This window comes from Dama dama, chromosome 4 (assembly GCF_033118175.1).
Source record: "Dama dama isolate Ldn47 chromosome 4, ASM3311817v1, whole genome shotgun sequence".
Taxonomy (NCBI): Eukaryota; Metazoa; Chordata; class Mammalia; order Artiodactyla; family Cervidae; genus Dama; species Dama dama.
In genome coordinates, this window is record NC_083684.1 from 53,701,924 (window position 1) to 53,725,454 (window position 23,531).

The following is a 23,531-nucleotide window of genomic DNA, read 5'->3' on the forward strand; positions in this document are numbered from 1 at the left end:
GTTTTACATTGAAGTATAGTTAATTTACAATGCTGTGTTAGTTTTGTTTTTTAAGAATTTTTATTTTCCCAATTATACACACAACACCAAGATTGCTTTGGGGAGAGAGGAACAGCCTCCTCAGATGAAAGGAGATGTCTCCACTGGCCAGGGAGACTAGGTTGGGGTGATGTAGTCGCTGTTTAAAGGGCCCTTTTATTATTTTTTTTCTTTTTTAATCTGACCAGGCTGCACAGCATATGTGATTGAACCTGCACCCCCTACATTGGAAGCATGGAGTCTTAACTACTGGACTGCCAGGGAAAATCCTAATGTTGTGTTAGTATTGAACTGTACACTTTAAGTAGGTGAATTACTTGGAGTATGAATTATATCTTGATAAAGCTGTTACCAAAAAAATATGTAATATAATGTCAGATAGAGATACAGACTCCTTGCCACACTGTCTGCCAGACTCCTCTGTCCATGGAATTTTCCAGACAAGAATATCCCAGTGGGTGGGCTACTCCAGGGAATCTTCTCAAACCAGGGATCGACCTGTGTCTCCTGCATCTCCTACACTGGCAGGCAGATTCTTTGCCACCGAGAATCTGCAGTTTGAAGCACAGAAGACAGACTTGAATATAAAGCCTGGAGCCACAATAACAATTGCTTGAGTAGGTTACTTCACCTTGCTGACCCTCAGTTTCCTCATCTATATAACTGGAATAATAATAATATCTGCTTCATGTACTTGTTGTGAGAATTAAATGAAGAAGGCAACAATATCTGGGAGATAAAACATGCTCAATAAATCTTGGGTTTTGTTGTTTAAAAAAGGAGAGGGAGAGAGCTATAGTAGGTGGCCACAAAAATGGAAAGCAGTCATTCAGTGGCTTTTACAATAAAATGCCTCTGGGAAAAGAATCTATGGAACTTCCCTGGTGGTCCAGTGTTTAAGACCCTGGACTTCCAATGCAGAGGGCATAGGTTCGATCCCTGATGAGGGAACGAAGATCCCACATGCCTCCTAGCATGGTCAAAACAAAAAAAAAAAGACTAAAAAAGAGTGGATATATGTATATATGGGCTTCCCAGGTGGCGCTAGTAGTAAAGCGTCTGCCTGGGATGCAGGAGACACAAGAGATGCAGTTTCGATCCCTGAGTTGGGAAGATCCCCTGGAAGAGGGCATGGCAACCCACTCCAGTATCCTTGCCTGGAGGATCTCATGGACAGAGGAGCCTGGTGGTCTCCAGTCCATGGGATCACAAAGAGTCAGACACGACTGAGCGACTAAGCACAGCACAGCATACTTCAATAAAAATCTATTTAAAGCCTCTGGTTCTTTGGGGGAGGTTGTGAAGGACTTTCATGGAGGCTGATCCTGACCTTTAGCAATTCTAAGCAGCAGGTACAGGGTTTTTTTTCCCCAAAGAGGCCCTCATGGTGTGGTTGGAGATTAGTCCAGGCTTTTGGCTTCCCTGATAGCTCAGTTGGTAAAGAATCGAGATCCCGGTTCGATTCCTGGGTCAGGAAGATTCCCTGGAGAAGGGATAGGCTACCCACTCCAGTTTTCTTGGACTTCCCTGGTAGTTCAGCTGGTAAAGAATCCGCGTGCAATGCGGGAGACCTGGGTTTGATCCCTGGGTTGGGAAGATCCCCTGGAGAAGGGAAAGGCTACCCACTCCAGTATTCTGGTCTAGAGAATTCTATGGACTGTATAACCCATGGGGTCGCAAAGAGTCAGACATGACTGAGCGACTTTCACTTTCACTTTGGCTTCATAAGCTGCCATTCTGCCCTTTCTGATAATCCACAAGCTTCCCAAAGTCTTTAACTGAATGTCTTTACTGCTCTAGCCAGTGTGGATTCTGTTGTTTGCAACTAAAAGCCCTGACAGATATAGACAGGAAGGGGTTTGTTGAAGGGACAGTAATAAGGCCATTTGGTAGAGGAGAGAGGGGTGAAGAGGGAGATGAGGTTAGAAGACCTGGAGGGCCGGCCCTCAAAGGGCTCTGTAAAACATGGTAGGGGTTTGGATTTGATTCTGAGTGAAATGGGAGTCATGAGAGGCTCCTGAATAGAAGGGGGATGTAATCTCTGTGTGTGGGAGACAGACTAGGGTGGGAGTGAGCACCAGGGAGGAGGCTGCTGTGATTGTCTGAGCAGGAGGTGGGCATAACACGACCAGGATGGGGAATGTGGAGAGGATGAGAAGTGGATAAATTTGGAAACACTTTGAAAGTACCAGCCAGCAGGATTTGCTGATAAATTGAAAACAGTATGGGCTAGGTGTGAGAAAGAGACAGACAGACAGACAGAGGGAGAAAGAGGAAAATCAAGGATGACTTGATGGATACAATGAAACCTCAATTTTATCAACAGGAAAAGGAAAGCAACATTGCATAGGTTCATCTCAGGGAATCTCTCTAATGATGGGTATAGAGCACTTAGCACATTTCATATACCACCATCATCATTATTTATTATGGAAGGTGTTTGAAACAACTCATCTAAACCCATCTTTTTTATTCTGGCACCCCCCCCAAACTCTACATATGTCCCCTAGGATTCCAAGAAAGCCCTCTGCCATGCTCCAATTTATGCAAAAACATCTGCTCCCTTATTTTGTGCTCCTCACAAGGAAAATAGGGGAGACTCAGGGCAACATCCTCCCCTCCCACCATTCTATGGATTCTAAGGATGTGCCTGTCCAGGGTTCTTTTGGAAGGATCCCAGGATCCCTATTCTAGCCTCCTTTCCTTTTTATTTATTTATTTATTTGGTTGCTCCAGGTCTTAGTTGCAACACAGGGGACCTTCAATCTTCCTTGCAGCATGCGGGATCTTTAGTTGCAACATGAGGAATCTAGCTCCCCAACCACGGATCGAACCCTTGTACCCTGCATTGGAAGCACGGAGTCTTAGCCCCTGGTCCACCAGGGAAGTCCCTAGCCTCCCAAATTCAGTTTTTCTGGTACTCCCCCAAATTCAGCGTTTCATCTGCCATCTCCTGGCCATGCCCACTGAGGCTTCCCCAGGCTGGACCAAACCCTGACAGCAAATTACAATTCAGCTAGTGTGTTTGTTTACTTACATAAACTAGGATTGTCCCTCCAGCCAATCCAGTGGTTCAGGGTCTTTGCTAGCTTTACAATCACTTGGGGAACTGTAAAGACACCAGTGTCTGGGCTGCTGCTGTCCCAGAGATTTGATTGGTCTTAATTGTTATACTCGATCAGTGGTGCTCTCAAGCTTTAATGTGGATCAAAATCAGCTGGAGTTCTTGCTTAAACCCTAGGAGACTGGACTCCATGACCAGAATTTCTGATTCACTGTAGCTCAGAGAATTTGCATTTCTAAGAAGTTCCCAGGGGACTTCACTGGTGGTCCAGTGGCTAAGAAGCCACCTGCCAATGCAGGGGATATGGGTTCAATCCTGGTCTGGGAAGATTCCACATGCCAAGGGGTAACTAAGTCTGTACGCCACAACTGCTGAGCCCACGCGCCCTAGAGCCCATGGTCCACAACAAGAGAAACCATCACAATGAAAAGCCCACGCACCACAACTAGAGAGTAACCCCCGCTCGCCGCAACCAGACTTTGCAAAGCAACAAAGACCCAGCGCAGCTAAAAATAAATAAGTAAATTAAAAAATTTTTTAATTAAAAAAAGAAGTTCCAGGTGAAGCTGATACTGCTGGCCCAAGGACCACACTTTGAGAACCACTGCTCTATACCAAGAGGTGGTAACTTACAATGGTTAAAATTCTTGCTCCTCAAGTGTGATCCACAGACCATCAGCATCACCTTGGGAGAGTGTTAGAAATGCAGAATCTCAGGCCCAACCCCCCACATACTGAATCAGAAATCTGCATGTTAACAGTATCCCCAGGTGATTCATACATATGTTAAAGTTGAGGGAGTACTAGGTTCAATCCCAGTGCTGCCTATTATTAACTATGAGATTAGGAAGTGGTTTCTTGAGGTCTCGGTTTCCTCATCTATAAAATGAGAATAATAATAATACCTACCTTATAAGCACATAACCAGGATTAAATGAGTTAACCTAACTATAACAGTGTCAGATATGCACCCAATAAACACTTGCTATGTTTGCTATATTATCAGCTTCCCAGCTGTTTCTAAAGTGCAGCTGAGGCTAAAAAACACAGAGCAAGGCTAAAATCAGGCCCCTCCCCAGGGGGCCTCAGGAGCCAGGAAGATATTGATAAAACATGAAAACAGACTGAAATGGAGATGCACACACCCAGATAGAGGCCAGAGCCGGAAAACAGACTGCGGCAAAGAGCCAGAGTCTGAAACCCAAGTCAAAAGCTGAACCGAGGGACTTCCCTGGTGATCCAGTGGTGAAGAATTTGCCTTCCAATGTAGGGTACGTGGGATTCGATCCCTGGTCTGATTGGGGATCAGCCTGAGAGGTGCAATGAAGACCCAGTGCTGTGAAAAAAAACGCAAAAGCCAAACCCAGGCTCACCCAACGAGGGAGACAGATTCCAAGAGAAATACACCTGTAGAGAAGAAGTACCAACCCCTTCCACACATAGAAGTTAGAGGCAAATCTGGGTGAGGCCTTCCTCCCTCCCCTGATCAACATCTGTCTGTCTATCCATCTATCCCTCTGCCCAATCCGTGGCCCAGCCATGACTCACTTTTCCCTGCCATGTCCTTATCCCTTGAGCCTCTCCATCCAGCAGGTAGGGCCACAGGTCCAGCCGTGGTCCAAGTGGCACATTTAGGGGCACACACCTGGGAGATACAGCTGTGTTGTGAGGTTGGAGTCCCCAGGAGTTCAAGAGAGCAGCTCAAGCTCACCATCTTTGTGAGCCTCTCCCATGAATGATGCTTCCCAGGTGGCGTTAATGGTAAAGAACCTGCCTCCAGGAGACATAAGAGACATCAGTTCGATCCCTGGGTCAGGAAGATCCCCTGAAGAAGGGCATGTTTACCCACTCCAGTATTCTTGCCTGGAGAATCCCATAGACAGAGGAGCCTGGCAGGCTACAGTCCATAGAATCACACAGAGTCAGACACAACTGAAGTGACATAGATGCACACACCCGTGAGTGTTAAGCAGTTCTCAAGTCAGGCACACCTGGGATGGAATGGACTCCATCACTTCTAAGCTGTGTGGCCTAGGGCACTTTGCTTTACTTCTCTGTGTCTCAGTTTGCTCATCTGGAAAATGGGAAATAGAAATAATATGTCTGACTTAGGTCCTGAGACTGTCCTGAGGATTTAGGGGGATAACACAAGTGATGCATTTAGAACAGGGCCTAGTATAGGGTAAGCATTCAAATATCACCACCGTGGTTTATGACTTCCTACTTGTCCCGCTAAAAGCTTACCTCCAGGGCTCCCACTCTCAGCACGCCTCTCTCAGGGCCTCTGTGGACTCACACTCTCCTTCCCTGGGAGACAACAGAGATAGCTCTTACTACTGAGGTCTATCCCCCCTCCCCATCCCTCATGCTGTGGGCTGAGACCCCCTCCCACTCTGCCCACAGTACAGGCTCATTAACATATGACGAGAGAGGGACCTCCCTGGCAGACCAGTGATTAAGAATCCCCCTTACAGGGGAAGAGATAGTTAGGGACTTTGGGAAGGTCATGTACACACTTCTATATTTAAAATGGATAAACAACAAAGACCTATTATATAGCACATGGAACTCTACTCAATGTTATGTACCAGCCTGAATGGGAGAGGGGCTTGGGGAGAACGGAGAACTGTATATGTATGACTGAGTTCCTTCGCCCTTCACCTGAAAGTATCACAACATCGTTAATCAGCTATACCCCAATACAAGGGGCTTCCCTGACAGCTCAGTTGATAAAGAATCCACGTGCAATGCAGGAGACCCTAGTTCAATTCCTGGTCAGGAAGATCCCCTGGAGAAGGAATAGGCTACCCACTCCAGTATTCTTGGGCTTCCCTTGTGGCTCAGCTGGTAAAGAATCTGCCTGCAGTGAGGGAGACCTGGGTTTGATCCCTGGGTTGGGAAGATCCCCTGGAGAAGGGAATGGCTACCCACTCCAATATTCTGGCCTGGAGAATTTCATGGACTGTATAGTCCTTGGGGTCACAGAGTCGGACACGACTGAGAGACTTTCACTTTCACCCCAATACAAAATCTTTTTGGTGTTAAAAATAAAGAATCCCCAATGCAAGGGATGTAGGTTCAATCCCTGATCGGGGAACTAAGATCCCACGTACCATGGGGTAAGTAAGCCTGAGCTCCACAACTAGAGAAGCCTGCACTCTGCAAGGGAAGAACCTGCACAGCCAAAATAAACAAACTATACATACATACATACATACATATAAAATGAAAGAATTCTCAGGGAGTTGGTGGACATGGCTCCTGCTTGCCCCCCAACAGGATGGGAAAGCTGAGACCTGCCATAGCACGCGAGGAGTTGGGGGAGCCTAAAGATGGGTATATGTGAGGATCAAAGCTGAACAGGACAATGGGTCAGGTTAAGGGGGGCAGGAGACTCTCAAAGTCAGGTAGAAGACAGAGAGGTGAGGAGACACATTTGAGTGGTGCAGGCGGTGGGTGCGGGTGGCGGGCACAAGCAAGGAGCAAGTCAGAGAGAAGCAGTGTCCTAACTCCTGCCTCTCGGTCGCCTCACCCGGCCCTTTCATTAGACTCTTCTCCCCAGCCTCTCTAAACTGTCTCTCCTCACTTTTCTCCCTCCCCTAACTTCCCCTCAACTCCCTCAGGGTCCCAACTCCCTGAGCGCGTCACTCCACCTTCTCACAGTTTCTTTTCCAGCTGTGGCTCCCCTCCCCTACCTTGCCCACCTGTCCCCTCTCAGTCACTCCTCACAGATTTACCTTTACCCTCTTCACCTTTATCCTTCCGCCTCCATTTTTTTCCTCTGTCCCCTTTCACTTGTTCTCCACCTGTCCCCTCTTCTGTATCCTTTTTGCTAACAGGGGCTTCCTGTTTCCCATACGGGGGTCCCCTCGACGCCCTCGGGGCTTCTGGGCACCCTGGGCAGGGCTGGGCAAGGCTGAGCAAGGCTGGGGACCTCAGGGCGCAGAAGGGATGTGGGGTCAGCGGGTCTTCTCAGACCTGCCAGTGAGGTTGGCAACAGGTGGGGAGGAGCGGCTGCCTAGGAGATGGAGGCCCCTGGGATCTCGGGGCAAGTAGGTGGAGCCAGTCTACCTCCCTTACCATAGCTGACCCGAAGGGCCCCTTCCGGCCATCTCCCAGTCTCTGCCCTTGAAAACGCTCCCCGGTATTTGCCTCTTGGGTCCCCGCCCCGCCCCGCCCCTCTCGCCTGCCCCGCCAACTCTCGCCTGCCCCGCCCCGCCCCGCCCCGCCCCCTCTCGCCTGCCCCGCCCCGCCCCGCCCCGCCTGCCCCGCCTGCCCCGCCTGCCCCGCCCCCTCTCGCCTGCCCCGCCCCGCCCCGCCCCGCCTGCCCCGCCTGCCCCGCCCCGCCCCGCCCCGCCTGCCCCGCCTGCCCCGCCCCCTCTCGCCTGCCCCGCCCCGCCTGCCCCGCCTGCCCCGCCCCCTCTCGCCTGCCCCGCCCCGCCCCGCCCCGCCTGCCCCGCCTGCCCCGCCCCCTCTCGCCTGCCCCGCCCCGCCCCGCCCCGCCTGCCCCGCCTGCCCCGCCCCCTCTCGCCTGCCCCGCCCCGCCCCGCCCCGGCCCGCCCCGCCCCCTCTCGCCTGCCCCGCCCCGCCCCGCCCCGCCTGCCCCGCCTGCCCCGCCCCGCCCCGCCCCGCCTGCCCCGCCTGCCCCGCCCCCTCTCGCCTGCCCCGCCCCGCCCCGCCCCGCCCCGCCCCGCCTGCCCCGCCTGCCCCGCCGCCACCACCCAGCCGGCAGTGAGGCTCCTGAGAGACTCCCCAGAGATTTCAAGGTGGCTCCGCGGGCACCGAGGGAGGGGTGGGCAGTGTGAGGTGAGCTGAGACCACAAGAAAGGTGCCCTGACTCAGCTCTGCCCACCCCAAGCTGGGAAACCGTGCCTTCCCCTTCCTGCTTCCCAACCCTGACCACCCAGGACAAAGTTGGCCAGTTTCAGGAGCACTGTGAAAGGAGAAAAGCAAACTGCAGAGAAATACGTGACCGATGCCACTTTTGTAAAACCAAAGGAGAATATGTGCGTGAGTCTGCATTTCATATAAGTGTATAGAAAAGGCTGTGAGTTAATGATTATCTAAGGTGGTTGGAGTGGGGCAGGGAAGGGCGAAAAGGGAGGTAAGGAAGAAAGGGGGAAAGCTGAACCGAAAAAAACTCATGCAATCTCTTGTTCTCCTTTTAGTACATTTATTGCGTAAAAAAATTAAAGTTTCTAAAATTTTACGATACTGTGGACTTACAAGAAGTTGCAAAAATACTAGAGAGAAGCTCCTTGGATCCACTATTACATAATTGTAGCACTTTCCCAAAACTGGGAAACTGACATTGTCACAATGCAATTAACTAGACCACAGACCTTACTGGGACTTACCCAGTTTTCCAATGCACATTTTTTTTAAAACTTGTATATAATTTGGTGACATTTATATCACATGTATAAGATGTATAAGTACAACAATCAAGGTACAGATTTATTCTGAATTTCCTGGCAATCCAGTGGTTAGCACTTTGCACTCTTACTGCGAAGGACCCAGGTTGGATCCCTGGTGAGGGAACTAAGATCCCACAAGCCCCGAGACGTGGCCAAAAAAAGATCATTATACAGTCACACCATCCCTGCTCTTCTGTTACCCTTGACAACTACTAATCTGTTCTCTATCTGTATAATTTGTCATTTCAAGAATGTTATATAAATTGAATCCTATAGCATGTAACCTTTTGAAATTGGCTTTTTTCATTCGGCATAGCGCCCTTAAAATCCATTCAATTTCTGTATCACTAGTTCCTTTCTTTTTATTGCTGAGTACTGTTCCATTGAACGGATGTGCTGACAATGGACTATTAACCATTCACCAGTTGAAGGACACAGAGATTGTTTCTAGTTTGGGGCTACTGCAAACTAATAATATTAACTAGTTTAGCTAGTATTAAAAAAGCTTAAAGGGCTTCCCTGGTGGCTAAGTGGTAAAGAAGCTTCCTGCCAATGCAAGAGAGGAGGATTCGGAAAGATCCCTTGGAGAAAGAAATGGCAACCTTCTCCAGTATTCTTGCCTGGAAAACCCCATGGACAGAGGATCCTGGTGGGCTACAGTCCATGGGGTTACAAAAGAGTCGGACATGACTTAGCGACTAAACAACAACTGTTTGATGAGCTATGGAAGCTGCCATGAACATTCATATCAGATTTTTCTGTGAACATGCATTTTCATTTCTCTAGGATAAATGCCCAGGATCGTGACTGCTGAGTAATGCAATGTAAGTGTATGCTTACTTTTTAAGAAATCTCCAACTGTTTTCGAGAGTGGCCGTACCATTTTACATTCCCATCAGCAATATATGAGTTATAGTTTCTTCTAATTCTCACCAGCATTTGGTTCTCTTATTGTTATTATTATGATTAGTCAGGCTACTTAGGTGCATACTACATGATGGATCATCATTTTATCATGATTTTAATTTGTATAATTTTAATTTGCATCTTCCTAATGGCAGGGCTTCCCAGGTGAGTCAGGGGGTAAAAAATCTGCTTGCAATGCAGGAGATGAGGGTTTGATCCCTGTGTCGGAAGATCTCCTGGAGGAGGGCATGGCAACCCACTCCAGTATTCTTCATGGACAGAGGAGCCTGACGGGCTACAGTCCATAGGGTCGCAAAGAGTCAGACACAACTGAAGGGACTGAGCATGCACAATGGCAAGTGATGCTGACATCTTTTCTATCTTCATTTGTCAACTGAATACACCATTCGGTGAAATTTCAATGTTTTCTGCCCATTTTCTAATTGGATTTTTGGGTTTGTTTTCTAATTGATAAGTTTTAAGGGTTTTACAATGTATTCTAGACCCTAGTCCTTGTCAGATATGTGGTTTGCAAATGGCCCAGGTTTTTCTCTAGTTGTGGTGCACAGGCTTCTCTTTGCAGTGGTTTCTCTTTTTCCCGAGCACAGGCTCTAAGGCACGCAGGCTTAAGTAGTTGTGGCACACGGGCTCAGTAGTTGCAGCTCCCAGGGTCTAGAGCACAGGCTCAATAGTTGTGATGTTTGGGCTTAGTTGCTCCACGGCATGTGGGATCTTCCCTGATCAGGGATTGAACACCTCCTGCATCGGCAGGCAAATTCTTTACCACTGAGCCACCTGGGAAGACCTGACCTATTTTTTGTTAATTAATTTTTATTGGAGTATAGTTGCTTTACAATGTTATGTCAGTTCTGCTGGACAGCGAAGTGGATCAGCTATACATATACATGTGTGTGCTCAGTCGTGTCTGACTGTGTGACCCTATGGACTGTAGCCTGCCAGGCTCCTCTGTCCATGGGATTCTCCAGGTAAGAATACTGAAATGGGTTGCCATTTCCTCCTCCAGGAGATCTTCCCAATGCAGGGATCAAATCCTCATCTCCTGCATTGGCAAGCGGATTCTTTACCACTGAGACACCAGGGCAGCCCATATGTATGTATATATATGTATACATACAAACATACATACATACATACATACATACATGTATACCCTCATTTTTGGATTACCTTCCCGTTTAGGTCACAGAGCATTAAATGGAGCTTCCCAGGTGGCGCTAACATTGAACAGAGTTCCCTGTGCTATACAGTAGGTTCTCATTAGTTAGCTGTTTTATACATACTCATGCGTATATGTCAATTCCATTCTCTCATTGCATTCCACCTCCCTTCCCCTCCTTGGTATCCATACATCCATTCTCTATGACTTTGTCTTTATTTCTGCTTTCCAGTATGACCTGTTTTGAGTTAACCTTTGTATGTGGTATGAAGTTTAGGTCCAGGTTCATATATTTGCCTACTAATGTCCAGTTGTTCCAGCACCATTTGTTAAAAAGACTATCCTTCCTTTATTGGATTGTTTTTCAGTTTTTGTCAAAATTCATTTGGGCATACTTATGTGGCCCCATTTTGGGGTTCTCTATTCTGTTGCATTGACTGATGTGTCTGTGCTTCGCCCAGGATCACACTGTCTTGATTGCTGTCACTATCCAGTAAGTCTTGAGATTAGGTAGGGTGATGTCTCTAGTACTTTTTCTTTTTTAGTATTGTTTTAGCTGTTCTAGTTCTTTTTCTTTTCCATATAAATTTAAATATAATAATCCATATAAATTTTAAGATAAGTATGTGTGTATATATACCAAAAAAAAAATCTTGTTGGCATTTTGAGAGGAGTTACATTGAATTATAGATCACCCTGGGGAGAACTGATATCTCGACTACATTGAGTATTCCAGTTCATTAACACCATATGTCTCTACCTTTATTTATTTCTCCTTTGGTGTCTGTCTGTAAAAAAGAGAACAAGCTTGATTCCAATTGGATCTATTCCTTTAATGCTAACCCTTTGTGTTCTGTTGCCCCCACTTCCTGATTCTGGATCTGCACCTTTGTAAAGCATGTTGCCGCTAGCCTGAAATAGACATGACAGGCCATTCTCAAGCCTCTGACCTTTAAAGATATAATCCTTTCCCTTTCATATAGAGATTAAAAGTTGCAAAAAGAGAAAAACATTGGTCTTGTTGGACGTTTATAGGATTGTAATTAAACCTACAGTGAACAGCTGCAAGACCAAAGGATTCCCATACCAAGAAGTTTGCAACAACCAGGCTTACTCAGCTCCCCTTTTAGTATAAAAGGAGCTTGAATTCTAACTCAGGTAAGATGCTTCTTTGGGGCAGTACTCCACCATCTTTTTGGTCTGCTGGCTTTCCGATTAAAGTCACTATTCCTTGACCCAACAACTCATTTCTCAATCTATCTGCCTATGGTGCAGCAAGCAGGATGCACATGGACTCTAAACATTTCATCAGAATTTTGTAACTTTTAACATACAGATTCTATTCATATTTTGTTGATTTATAGCTAAGTGGGTTTTTTTAAGCAATTATAAGGAGTATTGTATTTTTAATTCTGGTTTTCAGTTGTTTTCAATTGTCTCATGCAGCTATGAAATTAAAAGATGCTTGCTCCCTGGTAGAAAGGCTGTGACCAACCTAGACAGCATATTAAAAGCAGAGACATTACTTTGCCAACAAAGGTCCATCTAGTCAAAACTATGGTTTTCCCAGTAGTCGTGTATGGATGTGAGAGTTGGACTATAAAGAAGGCTGGGCGCCAAAGAATTGATGCTTCTGAACTGTGGTGTTGGAGAAGACTCTTCAGAGTCCCTTGGACTGCAAGGAGATCCAACCAGTCAATCATAAAGGAAATCAGTCCTGAATATTCATTGGAAGGACTGATGCTGAAGCTGAAACTCCAGTACTTTGGCCACCTCATGCAAAGAGTTGACTTATTGGAAAAGACCCTGATGCTGGGAGGGATTGGGGGCAGGAGGAGAAGGGGACGACAGAGGATGAGATGGCTGGATGGCATCACCGACTTGATGGGCATGAGTTTGAGTAAACTCTGGGAGTTGGTGATGGACAGGGAGGCCTGGCGTGCTGCGATTCATGGGGTCGCAAAGAGTCGGACACGACTGAGCGACTGAACTGAACTGAACTGAATGGTTAGCAATGTTGTGTATCTTATTATGTGCCTGTTGGTCATCTGCAATTCCTCTTTGGATGATATCCATTCAGTTCTCCTGCCCATTTTAAAACTGGATTGTTTGTTTTTTATGATGTTGAGTTGTATTGAGCTATTTATATATGTTGGATATTAATCCCTCATAGGTCACATCATTTGCAAATATTTTCCCCTATTCTGCAGTGCTGCAGTCCATGGGGTCCCAAAAAGTCGGACATGACTGAGTGACTGAACTGAACTGAACTGAACTGAACCTGCTTTCATGGAATAAATCTCCACTTGGTCATTGTATATGTTTTTTTTTAAATATAAAACATTGGAATTCCATTCTTCCAGTAAGGTTACCTTTTTAAACCTCCTTAATTGTGGTAATATATATACACATAGTAAAATTTGCCACTTTAAACTTTTTTCTTGTCCATACCTCGTGGCTTGTAGATCTTAGTTCCCTGACCAGATATCAAACCTAGGCCCCCTGCAGTGGACATGTGAGGTCCTAACCACTGGACTGTCAGGGAATACCTAACATTTAAACCATTTTTAAGTGTATAATTCAGTGGCATTAAGTAAATTCACTATATTGTAAACCATCACCACTATCTGTTTCCAAAACTTTTTCAGCATCCAAACAGAAACTCTGTACATATTAAGTAATAACTCCTTCTCCCCTGCTACTAGTCCTGGGTATCTGCTAAACTATTTTCTGTTTCTATAAACTGCCTATCTTAGATATTTTCTATAAGGAGAACCACACAATATTTGTCCTTTTATTGTTGTTGTTGTTTAGTTGCTAAGTCATGTCCAACTCTCTGCGACCCCATGGACTGTAGCCCACCAGGATCCTCTGTCCATAGAATTTTCCAGGCAAGAATACTGGAATAGGTTGCCATTTCCTTTTCCAGGGGAATCTTCGTGGCCCAGGGATCAGACCTGTGTCTCCTACACTGTCAGGCGGGTTCTTTACCACTGAGCCACCGGGGAAGCCAAGTATAGGGCTTTCAGGTCTGCAAGGTACAACCCAACAAAGGACAACCCAGATCGAAGGAAACAAGACAGACCCACTTCTTGAAGACATGTTTCAAAGCTACTACAATCTGCTTTCTGGCCATCAAATATTTACATTCCTTCCACATGCAAAATTCACTCATCTCTTTCCTCAACCTCAAAAGTCGCATCTATTTTGCATCAAGCTCATAGTCAAAGACTAGGACCTCATCATCTAAGTCAGAGCCAGGTGCGGAGGCGTCCACCCTCTTACAGGGATACAGGGTCTCTCAAGCATCTCTGAAGGGAATGAAGCAGGTGCAACTGTATGGGAGAACAAAATAAGTATTTAGAACTGCACTGCCCATTATGGTAGCCACAAGGCACGTGTAGGAACTAGATTTAAATTAAAGAAAAATGAAAGAAACTGAAATTTCAGTTCCTCCTTTGCACTAGCCAAATTGTAAGCACTCAACAGTCACATGTGGCTAGTAACTACCATATTGGACAATGCATATACAGAACACTTCCATCATTGCAGAAAACTCTATTGAATGGTGCTAAATAGACAATATAAGGACAGATGTGCCCTGTAATGACCCAGAAATCCTGCTCCTGAATAAGGATCAGGATTTAGTTTGGGGTCTCCCAAGGGCAGGCCCTGAACCAAGGGTACAGGTAGTTTATTTGGGAGGTATCCCCAGGAAATTCAAGGGAGTGGGAAAATTGGGATTCAAGAGGAAAGAGCTATGAGTTCCCTAGTGGCCTAGTAGTTGGTATTTGCTGCTATTACTGCTGGGTTCAATCCATGGTCGAGGGGTGATGGTCCCACAAGCTGTGTGGTGTGGCCAAAATATTTTTTAATTTTTAAGAAAAGAAAGAGGGGGAAAAAGGCAATAAATGGCGCAGAGTGAGGCATTGGGTGACCCATTAAATTTTGCACCCTAGCTATCTTGCTTCCTCACAGTAGTCCCAACCCCCAAAGGGTGACCACCATGAACAACTCAAGGTCATGCCTACCAGGGACCCTCTAAGGAGTTTAGGAATCATGTAGAGCACACCTCAGAACTGAGTCACCAAAGAAAAGGAAACAGAAATACTTCATCCCAGGCTCCTGATCCTCATTGGTTGAAGACTGCCCCTGGGGAATTAATCTTAGCACTTCCTGTCCTGCATGCAGACAGGAGAAAGACCTCAGATGGAGAAGCAGAAAGATACAGGGCACATGCGGTGAGAGGTTGTCGATGTGTGTGGCAACCCACTGGATGCACAAGTGAGGGAGAAAATGAGCTGAAGGGATACAGTGGGGGCACCAGGTCAGGGCTATAGTTGTTCCTGTTCATTCTCTAAGTCATGTCCAACTCTTTGCAACCCCTGGACTGCAGCACACTAGGGTTCCCTGTCCTTTACCATCTCCTGGAGCTTGCGCAAACTCATGTCCATCAAGTCGGTGATGCCATCCAACCATCTCATCCTCTGTCATCCCATTCTCCTCCTGCCCTCAATCTTTCCCTGCGTCAGGGTCTTTTCCAATGAGTCAGCTCTTTGCATCAGGTGGCCAAAGGATTGGAGCTTCAGCATCAGCCCTTCCAATGAATATTCAGGACTGATTTCCTTTAGGATTTCCTTTAGGATTGACTAGTTTGATCTCCTTGCAGTCCAAGGGAGTCAAGAGTCTTCTCCAACACTACAGTTCAAAAGCATCAATTCTTCGGCACTCAGCTTTCTTTATAGTCGAACTCTCACATGCATACATGACTACTGGAAAAACCATAGCTTTGACTAGACTGTCCTTTCTCAGCAAAGTGATGTCTCTGCTTTTTAATATGCTTTCTAGATTTGTCATAGCTTTCCTTCCAAAGAGCAAGCATCTTTTCATTTCATGGCTGCAGTCACCGTCCGCAGTGATTTTGGAGCCCAATAAAACAAAATCTGCCACTGTTTCCATTGTTTCCCCATCCATTTGCCATGAAGTGATGGGACTGGATACCATGATCTTAGTTTTTTGAATGTTGAGTTTTAAGCCAGCTTTTTCACTCTCATCTTTCACCCTCATCAAGAGGCTCTTTAGCTCCTTTTCGCTTTCTGCCATTAGAGTAGTATCATCTGCGTATTTGAGGTTGTTGATATTTCTTCCGGCAATCTTGATTCCAGTCTGTGATTCATCCAGCCCGGCATTTCACATGATGTACTCAGTACATCCTAGAAAACCTCCCACAGAGAGGATGTGTGTGAGCCTCATGGTAATGGAGAGCTGAAGGCAACCTAAGTGTCCTTCACTGGGGAAATAAATAAGTAACAGATTGCTGCAGGCATACCCTGGAACACAATGCAGCAGTTGGCAACAGAGAGCTTGAAGTATACCCCTATATGGGGAGATCTCAGAAACATACTATTAAGCTAACAAACAAACAAAAAAAGAGGGGGGATAAACAGAAGATATATAGCCCAATCCCGTTTATGTAAATTGGAAACAACATATACACATTCAAAATCACAAAGTGTAAAGCTACATCTTTGCAGCTATATATCAAGGGCATTAAAGTGGGTGTCTGTGAAGGGGAAGGAGGGTAGGGATTGGGCATGAGGCTGGGGGTAAAACCTTAGAGAGTCTTTCATGGACCAATGGCGATTCTATATTATGATCTGAAGAGTATGATTAATATCTTTCTGCACCTTAGGGCCAAGAAAAAGAAATAAAGAAATGAAAAATATGAAGTTCCAGTACATCAGAGCAATTCCCTCCTTGCTGCACAATGTTTATTACCGCAGGGGATGATGACAGCAAAGCAACCAGACTCCACCTGCATTCTGAAAGCCCTCCTCAGTGCCTGCTTTTCAGGTAGCCCCAGCAAGTGCTCTTGCCCTGCAGACAAGGAGCCTCCTACCCTTTCATGCTACCCAGAGGGAGAGAAAGGAAAGCTAGGCATCTTGAGCCCCAGAGGTTTCCATCTTATACTTTGGCTGTACACAGAGTAGGGAGTAAGTGCATGGAACTCCATTCAAACCCCAACTCTGCCATTAAACATCTGTGGGACCTAAGGTTAAGTCACTTTACCCTCTTGTGCCCTCGTTTCCTCACCAGTAAAATGGGAGTGATCATAAAAATAACTACCCACGGGAATGTTCAGAGCATAAAATGAATGGGTTCGTGAAAAACACTTAAACCAATGGAGGAAGCTTCCTCTCTGCCACTCCAGCAGCCTCACCCACACCCACCCCACCCCAGCCCCTGCCCTGTTGTGATAGCTTCCCACCTCTCCTCCTGCCTCAGCCTCCATCAGGGGCTCCCCAACATCCCAGGGATTCATAGGAACATCTCCAGAGCCCTCCTGGGATTTCAGATTCTCTTTTCTTCTGGGCATGGTGCTGAGCTCACCCTGCCTCACCCACACATGTCAACTCACCTGGCTCAGCCAGCTGGCCACACCCAATCATGCCTTTCAAGTCAAAGTCACTTGCCTTTTCGCTTCACAAACCTCAGCCAGGATAGCTCATTTAGCCTGGCTAGAAAGCTGAGCTATGCAGCTGGAGAAGCAGTGGAAATTTGGCCATGGCTGCAGCATGGATGCTAGTTCTGGTGGCCAAGGGGCTGGGCTTGGCCAGAGTACGTCCTGTCCCCACCACAACCAGGAAAGGCTGCAACAATGGCATGCTCAAATCTCTGCTGCCAGGTGAGCTGGTGGCCTTCAAGAAAGAAAAGGATGGGAATTCTCTAGTGATCCAGTGACTTCCCAGGTGATGCTAGTGGAGACACGAGACGCAGGTGTAATCCCTGGGTCAGGAAGATCACCTGGAAAAGGGAATAGCACCCCACTCCAGTATTCTTGCCTGGGAAATCCCATGTACAAAGGAGCCTGGTGGGCTACAGTCCATGGGGTCGCAAAGAGTCAGACATGACTGAGCAACTAACACAACACAACCAGTGGTTAGGACTTTGTGTTCTTACTACCAAGGGCCAAGATTTGCTCCTTGGTTGGGGAATTAAGATCCCACAAGCCATGTGGCACAACCAACACACACACACACACACACACACACACACACACACCCATTAAGTCCCTATTATCATGGGCTAACCTCTACCCCTTCTGCCATAGCCAAGCTGCTGCCCTGCTACTGATGGCTTAACCTCTCTCCTCTTGCTACAGGCTGCGTCTAACTTTTTGTCTACAACTAATCTCTAATCTCTTCAGTTTAGTTCAGTCGCTCAGTCATGTCCAACTCTTTGCAACCCCATGGACCACAGACACCAGGCCTCCCTGTCCATCACCAACTCCCCGAGTTTACTAAAACTCATGTCCACTGAGTCGGAGATGCCATCCAACCATCTCATCCTCTGTCTCCAGCTATTCCAAAGAATAGCAAGGAGAGATAAGAAAGCCTTCCTCAGTGATGAGTGCAAAGAAATAGAGGAAAACAATAGAATGGGAAAGACTAGAGATCTCTTCAAGAAAATTAAAAATACCAAGAGAACATTTCATGCAAAGATGGGCACAATAAAAGGACAGAAACGGTATGGACCTAACAGAAGGAGAAGGTATTAAGAAGAGGTGGCAAGAATACACAGAAGAACTATACAAAAAAGATCTTCATGACCCAGATAACCACGATGGTGTGATCACTCACCTAGAGCCAGACATCCTGGAATGTGAAGTCAAGTGGGCCTTAGGAAGCATCACTACGAACAAAGCTAGTGGAGGTGATGGAATTCCAGATGAGCTCTTTCAAATCCTAAAAGATGATGCTGTGAAAGTGCTGCACTCAATATGCCAGCAAATTTGGAAAACTCAGCAGTGGCCACAGGACTAGAAAAGGTCAGTTTTCATTCCAGTCCCAAAGAAAGGCAATGCCAAAGAATGTTCAAACTACCACACAGTTGCACTCATCTCACACACTAGCAAAGTAATGCTCAAAATTCTCCAAGCCAGGCTTCAACAGTACATGAACCATGAACTTCCAGATGTTCAAGCTGGATTTAGAAAAGGCAGAGGAACCAGAGATCAAATTGCTAACATCCACTGGATCATTGAAAAAGCAAGAGAGTTCCAGAAAAACATCTACTTCTGCTTTATTGGCTATGCCAAAGCCTTTAACTGTGTGGATCACAACAAACTGTGGAAAATTCTTCAATATATGGGAATACAAGACCACCTGACCTGCCTCCTGAGAAATCTGTATGCAGGTCAAGAAGCACCAGTTAGAACCAGAAATGGAACAACAGACTGGTTCCAAATTGGGAAAGGAATAGGTCAAGATAGTATATTGTCACCCTGCTTATTTCATGTGAAATGCCAGGCTGGATGAAGCACAAGCTAGAATCAAGATTGCCGGGAGAAATATCAATAACCTCAGATATGCAAATAACACCACCCTTATGGCAGAAAGTGAAGAACTAAAGAGCCTCTTGATGAAGGTGAAAGAGGAGAGTGAGAAAGTTGGCTTAAAACTCAACATTCAGAAACCTAAGATCATGGCATCCAGTTCCATCACTTCATGGCAAATAGATGGGGAAACAATGGAAACAGTGACAGACTTTATTTTGGGGACTGCAAAATCACTGCAGCCATGAAATCAAAAGATGCTTACTCCTTGGAAGAAAAGCTATGATCAACCTAGGCAGTATATTAAAAAGCAGAGACATTACTTTGCCAACAAAGGTCCATCTAGTCAAAGCTATGGTTTTTCCAGTAGTCATGTACAGATGTGAGTTGAAGAAGCACTGAAGAATTGATGCTTTTAAACTGTGGTGTTGGAGAAGACTCTTGAGAGTCCCTTGGGCTGCAAGGAGATCAAACCAGTCCATACTAAAGGAAGTCAGTCCTGAATATTCATTGGAAGGACTGATGCTGAAGCTGAAACCCCAATACTTTGGCCACCTGATGGAAGAACTGACTCATTGGAAAAGACCCTGATGCTGGGAAAGATGGAAGGTGGGAGGAGAAGGGGACAACAGAGGATGAGATGGTTGGATGGCATCACCGACTCAACGGTCATAAGTTTGAGTAAGCTCCAGGAGTTGGTGATGGACAGGAAAGCATGGCATGCTGCAGTCCATGGGGTCGCAAAGAGTCAGACACAACTGAGCAACTAAACCGAACTGACTGAATCTCTCGACTCAGGCTTTCCTGGTGGCACTAGCGGTAAAGAACCCACCTGCCAGTGTAGGAGACGTAAGAGACTCAGGTTTGATTCCTGGGTCAGGAAGATCCTCTGAAGAAGAGCGTGGCAACCCACTCCAGTATTGTTGCCTGGAGAATCCCATGGACAGAGAAGCCTGACGGACTACAGTCCATGGGGTCACAGAGAGTCAGAAACTACTGAAGCGACTTGGCATGGCACAACCCCTTGCCTCTTGCCTATGGGTTAAACTCAAGCCCTCCTGCTAGACCCTCATCCTTGCTGTTAGCCCCCAACCCTCCCGCTGTGATCCAACCTTGTCCTTGCTCTCTAGGAAGACCCACTCTTGCAGAAGGACTGGGACCTCACCTCCCGCCTCTTCCCCAGGACCCGGGACCTGAAGCACCTGCAGGTAAGTTGGGAGAGTCAGGCCTACCTGTCCTCACCTGGCCCCACCCACCTCTAACTCTAGCTCTGCAGCTGGCCTCGCGCCTCCTTTAGCTCATCTGTATTTCCCTTCCTCTGGTCTTTGCTCATCTGTCCTGTGCCCCTGTCCCTTCTCAAATGCTCCCCTGACCCTGTCCCTGTCCCTCCCCAGGGTTCACTTTCCTGTCTCCCTCACCTGTCCCTCTCACCTGCTCTCTTCCCTATTTCCTTCTCATTTCTCCTTTTCTCTCCCAACTCTGTCCCCGACCTGTGACCCTTGCCCTCCCCCCCCCCCCCTTATCACCATCTACTCTCAACACTGACTCCCTCTTCCCCTCGCCACTGACTCCCACCTCGGTCCCTCTCCATCCCCACCTCTTCAAACCTCTGTGAGCCCTCCTGTGATTCACTTTTCATTTGTCCCTATTTCAGTTTTTCACCTGTCTCTTCCCCTGTCGTTCTGCCTCACCTGTATGTATCCCCTTCAACAGTCTCCTTCCACGTGTTCCCCTCTACTTGCTCCCTTGTAACCTGTCCCATCACCTGTGTCCATCGTGTGTCTCATGTCACCTGCCCTCCTCCCCTGGATTCCCTACCTGTCTCCACTTCACTGAGCATTCTTGCCTATCCTTCCTCACCTTTCCACATCACCTGTTCTCTCTCACCTCTCAGGTGTGGGAGCATCCCATAGCCTTAGAGGCAGAGCTGGTCCTGACCCTGAAGCATCCTGGGAGCTGTGATTACCTCATCCCTGGACCACACCCTGGAGCAGCCCCTTCTCACAATACACTACATCCACTCCAAGCTCCAGGCCTGTGTGAGTGCCCAGGGCACCTGGGCTGGGTCTGTGGGTTCTGGGAAGATGGGACCTCACCCCTCTGTCCCAAGTCCTGTCTCACACACCACCCTTTCCTGTGCTTGGGTCCAGGCTCAGCCCACAGCAGGCTGAAGGCCTCAGGGCCGCTTCCAGCACTGGCTTCATCAGCTCCAGGAGGCCCCAGAGAAGGTGAGTGACCCTGGAAGAGGATGAATATCTGGGCCCTGGGTAAGGTGGAGGCTGATGCCTGGGCAATGGGGAAACTGGGCATCAGTGGGAAACTTCTCATCTCTCCCACAGGAGTCTCAAGAGAGCCTCAAGGCCTGCCACATTCAACCTCTTCCACCTTCTCACTTGGGATGTGAATTGTGTCACCAGAAGAGACGTGTGCATCTGAGAACCAGGACCTACTTTCAGCCCATCTGAGACTCCAGACCTTGTTTATGCATTAACCCCAGTCCTGCCTGAAGATATTTCTTCTCACCCCTTTTAAAAAAAATATGTATTTATTTGGCTGCACTGGTCTTAGTTTCAGCACATGGGATCTTCCAGCTTCATTGCAGCATGCAGGATCTTTAGTTATAGCATGCGAACTCTCAGTTGTGGCATTTGAACTCTTAGTTGCGGCATGTAGGATCTAGTTCCCTGACCAGGGATGGAACCTGGACTCCCTGCATTGGGAGTGTAGAGCCTTAGCCACTAGAACATCAGGAAAGTCCCTCACCCCTTATTTATAGAGCTGCAGAAATAAACTGTAAGGAGTTGGAACATTCTGCAATAAGTGAATCCTTGAGTGTGTGTGTGTGTGTGTGTGTGTGTGTGTTACTGTGGATCTGTGACTGAGTGTGGATGTCTGTGTGGTGCAAGCAAAATTCATTACAGGGTGCATATACTTGTGTGTGCCTGCCTTCTGTGACTGTGTGTATATGCATCCAAGCAAGTATCTGCCCAAACCGGAGTCTGAAGATGCATAACAGCATATTCATGCCCACACGTGTGTAAGTGTATGTGTATTTGTGCACATGTTTATAAGTCTTTCCCTGTTTGTGTGAAATGTGTATCTCTTTTCCATGTGTACCTAAGACAGATAGAAGTCTATATCAGGATTCTTTATCCTATAATAGGTGTCAGAAACCCAACTCAAATGGGTAGAACAGAAATGAATGTATTATCATACATAATAAAAAGTGAGTTGGCAGGGCAGTTCTAGGATTCATTCACTTAATAATGTCACTGGGAAACCAGATTCTTTCCATCTCTGTTGACCAACTTTACTCTGGCTACCTCATGATCTCAAAATGGCAGCCATGGCTCCAGCTTTCACACAAACAATATCATCCAAGTTATAACAAACACCCTAAACATAATGGAGTGAAACAACAAATATCTTATTATGCTCACAGATTCTGTGGATTATGAAATTAGAGAAGGCCTAGTGTGGATCACCTGCCTCTGCAGTGGAAGGGCCATGAAATAAGCTAATTTATGTAAATAATTGAAAACAATTGGCAGAGGTTAAGCCCTATACCTGCATTTATTGCTGCTATTTTTTTTATTTTAGGATTTTTTTTCTTCTCCAGCAGAGAGAAAATTCTTCCATTTGTTCCTTTCCTTCCTGCTTAGTTCACTGATACGAGGATGAGAGACTTGAAGCTGTGGTGGCCATTTTGTGACCATAATGCAACAAGCCTAAAGTGTGAAACTGTTCTAAGGAAGGTGGAAAAAAAGAGTAGGATAATGGGTCATTGAGATAAGAAAACATCTTGAGTCATGTTAATTAGGTTTTGTTTCTTGCAGCCTAATGTGTCTTCAAAAGTCCATCTCTGTATGCCCAGCCAAAATCCAGAAAAAGTGACCAATTATTATTTGAATTTGAATCATGTAAGACAAATCTGAGTTCAGACATGAGTGGTGTAGTTGAAATAAGATTGCAAACCTCTGCTTGGAGATGCCAAGGCCTAAAAAAGAAATTTTGAACTGGATATATTTTGGTTTTGCCTGCCAAGAATCCCTGTCTCCTGGTAAAGCTTCTCAATTTTCCTTTGGGGCATGTGCCCCCTTCCTCACTCCCTCATTGGTTGGACACACAACTCAGGTTTGCCCAATCACAGCACTCCATCTCCAGAGTACAAGGACAAGTCTTCCCTTGTAACTCCATGACAGGCTTTGCATAAGCTGTTCCATCTGCTTGGAACATGTCCCCCCTACTCTCCCATCACCACTATGTCTTCATCTAATTTCTGTTCATTCCCTATGTCTCAGTAATATCACTTCCTCCTCCAAAAATTCTTCTGAGTGGTACTCTGGGGTTTCTATTGCTTTTATATACCCAACAAGTTTTACCATCCTACTTTTCTGGTGACTATTTCGTTTCAACCAATGAAATTGCCAATATTCTGCCATTTCTAACCTACAGAACTGGCAATTTCATATGGTTCAACCTAATATTTTTAACTCTCCCCTCTTTTTCCAGAGCCACACAATCTGAACATGTGACTGTGATCTGGCCAATCAAAGCATTCCATTCCCTTGGATAGCCCAGTCAGTGCAGGGT

At 46.5% G+C, this 23,531-nt stretch overlaps 1 long non-coding RNA gene across 1 annotated transcript; it reads left to right on the forward strand.

Annotated features, from left to right (window-relative positions):
• Positions 1-7,816: 7,816 nt before the first annotated feature.
• LOC133051105 (uncharacterized) lies at positions 7,817-21,668 on the forward strand. The gene is made up of 7 exons (XR_009691774.1): positions 7,817-8,109; positions 9,307-9,344; positions 16,296-16,456; positions 20,069-20,146; positions 20,833-20,977; positions 21,089-21,166; positions 21,278-21,668. It is a non-coding gene; the product is annotated as an uncharacterized LOC133051105 (long non-coding RNA).
• The last annotated feature ends 1,863 nt before the right edge of the window (positions 21,669-23,531 follow it).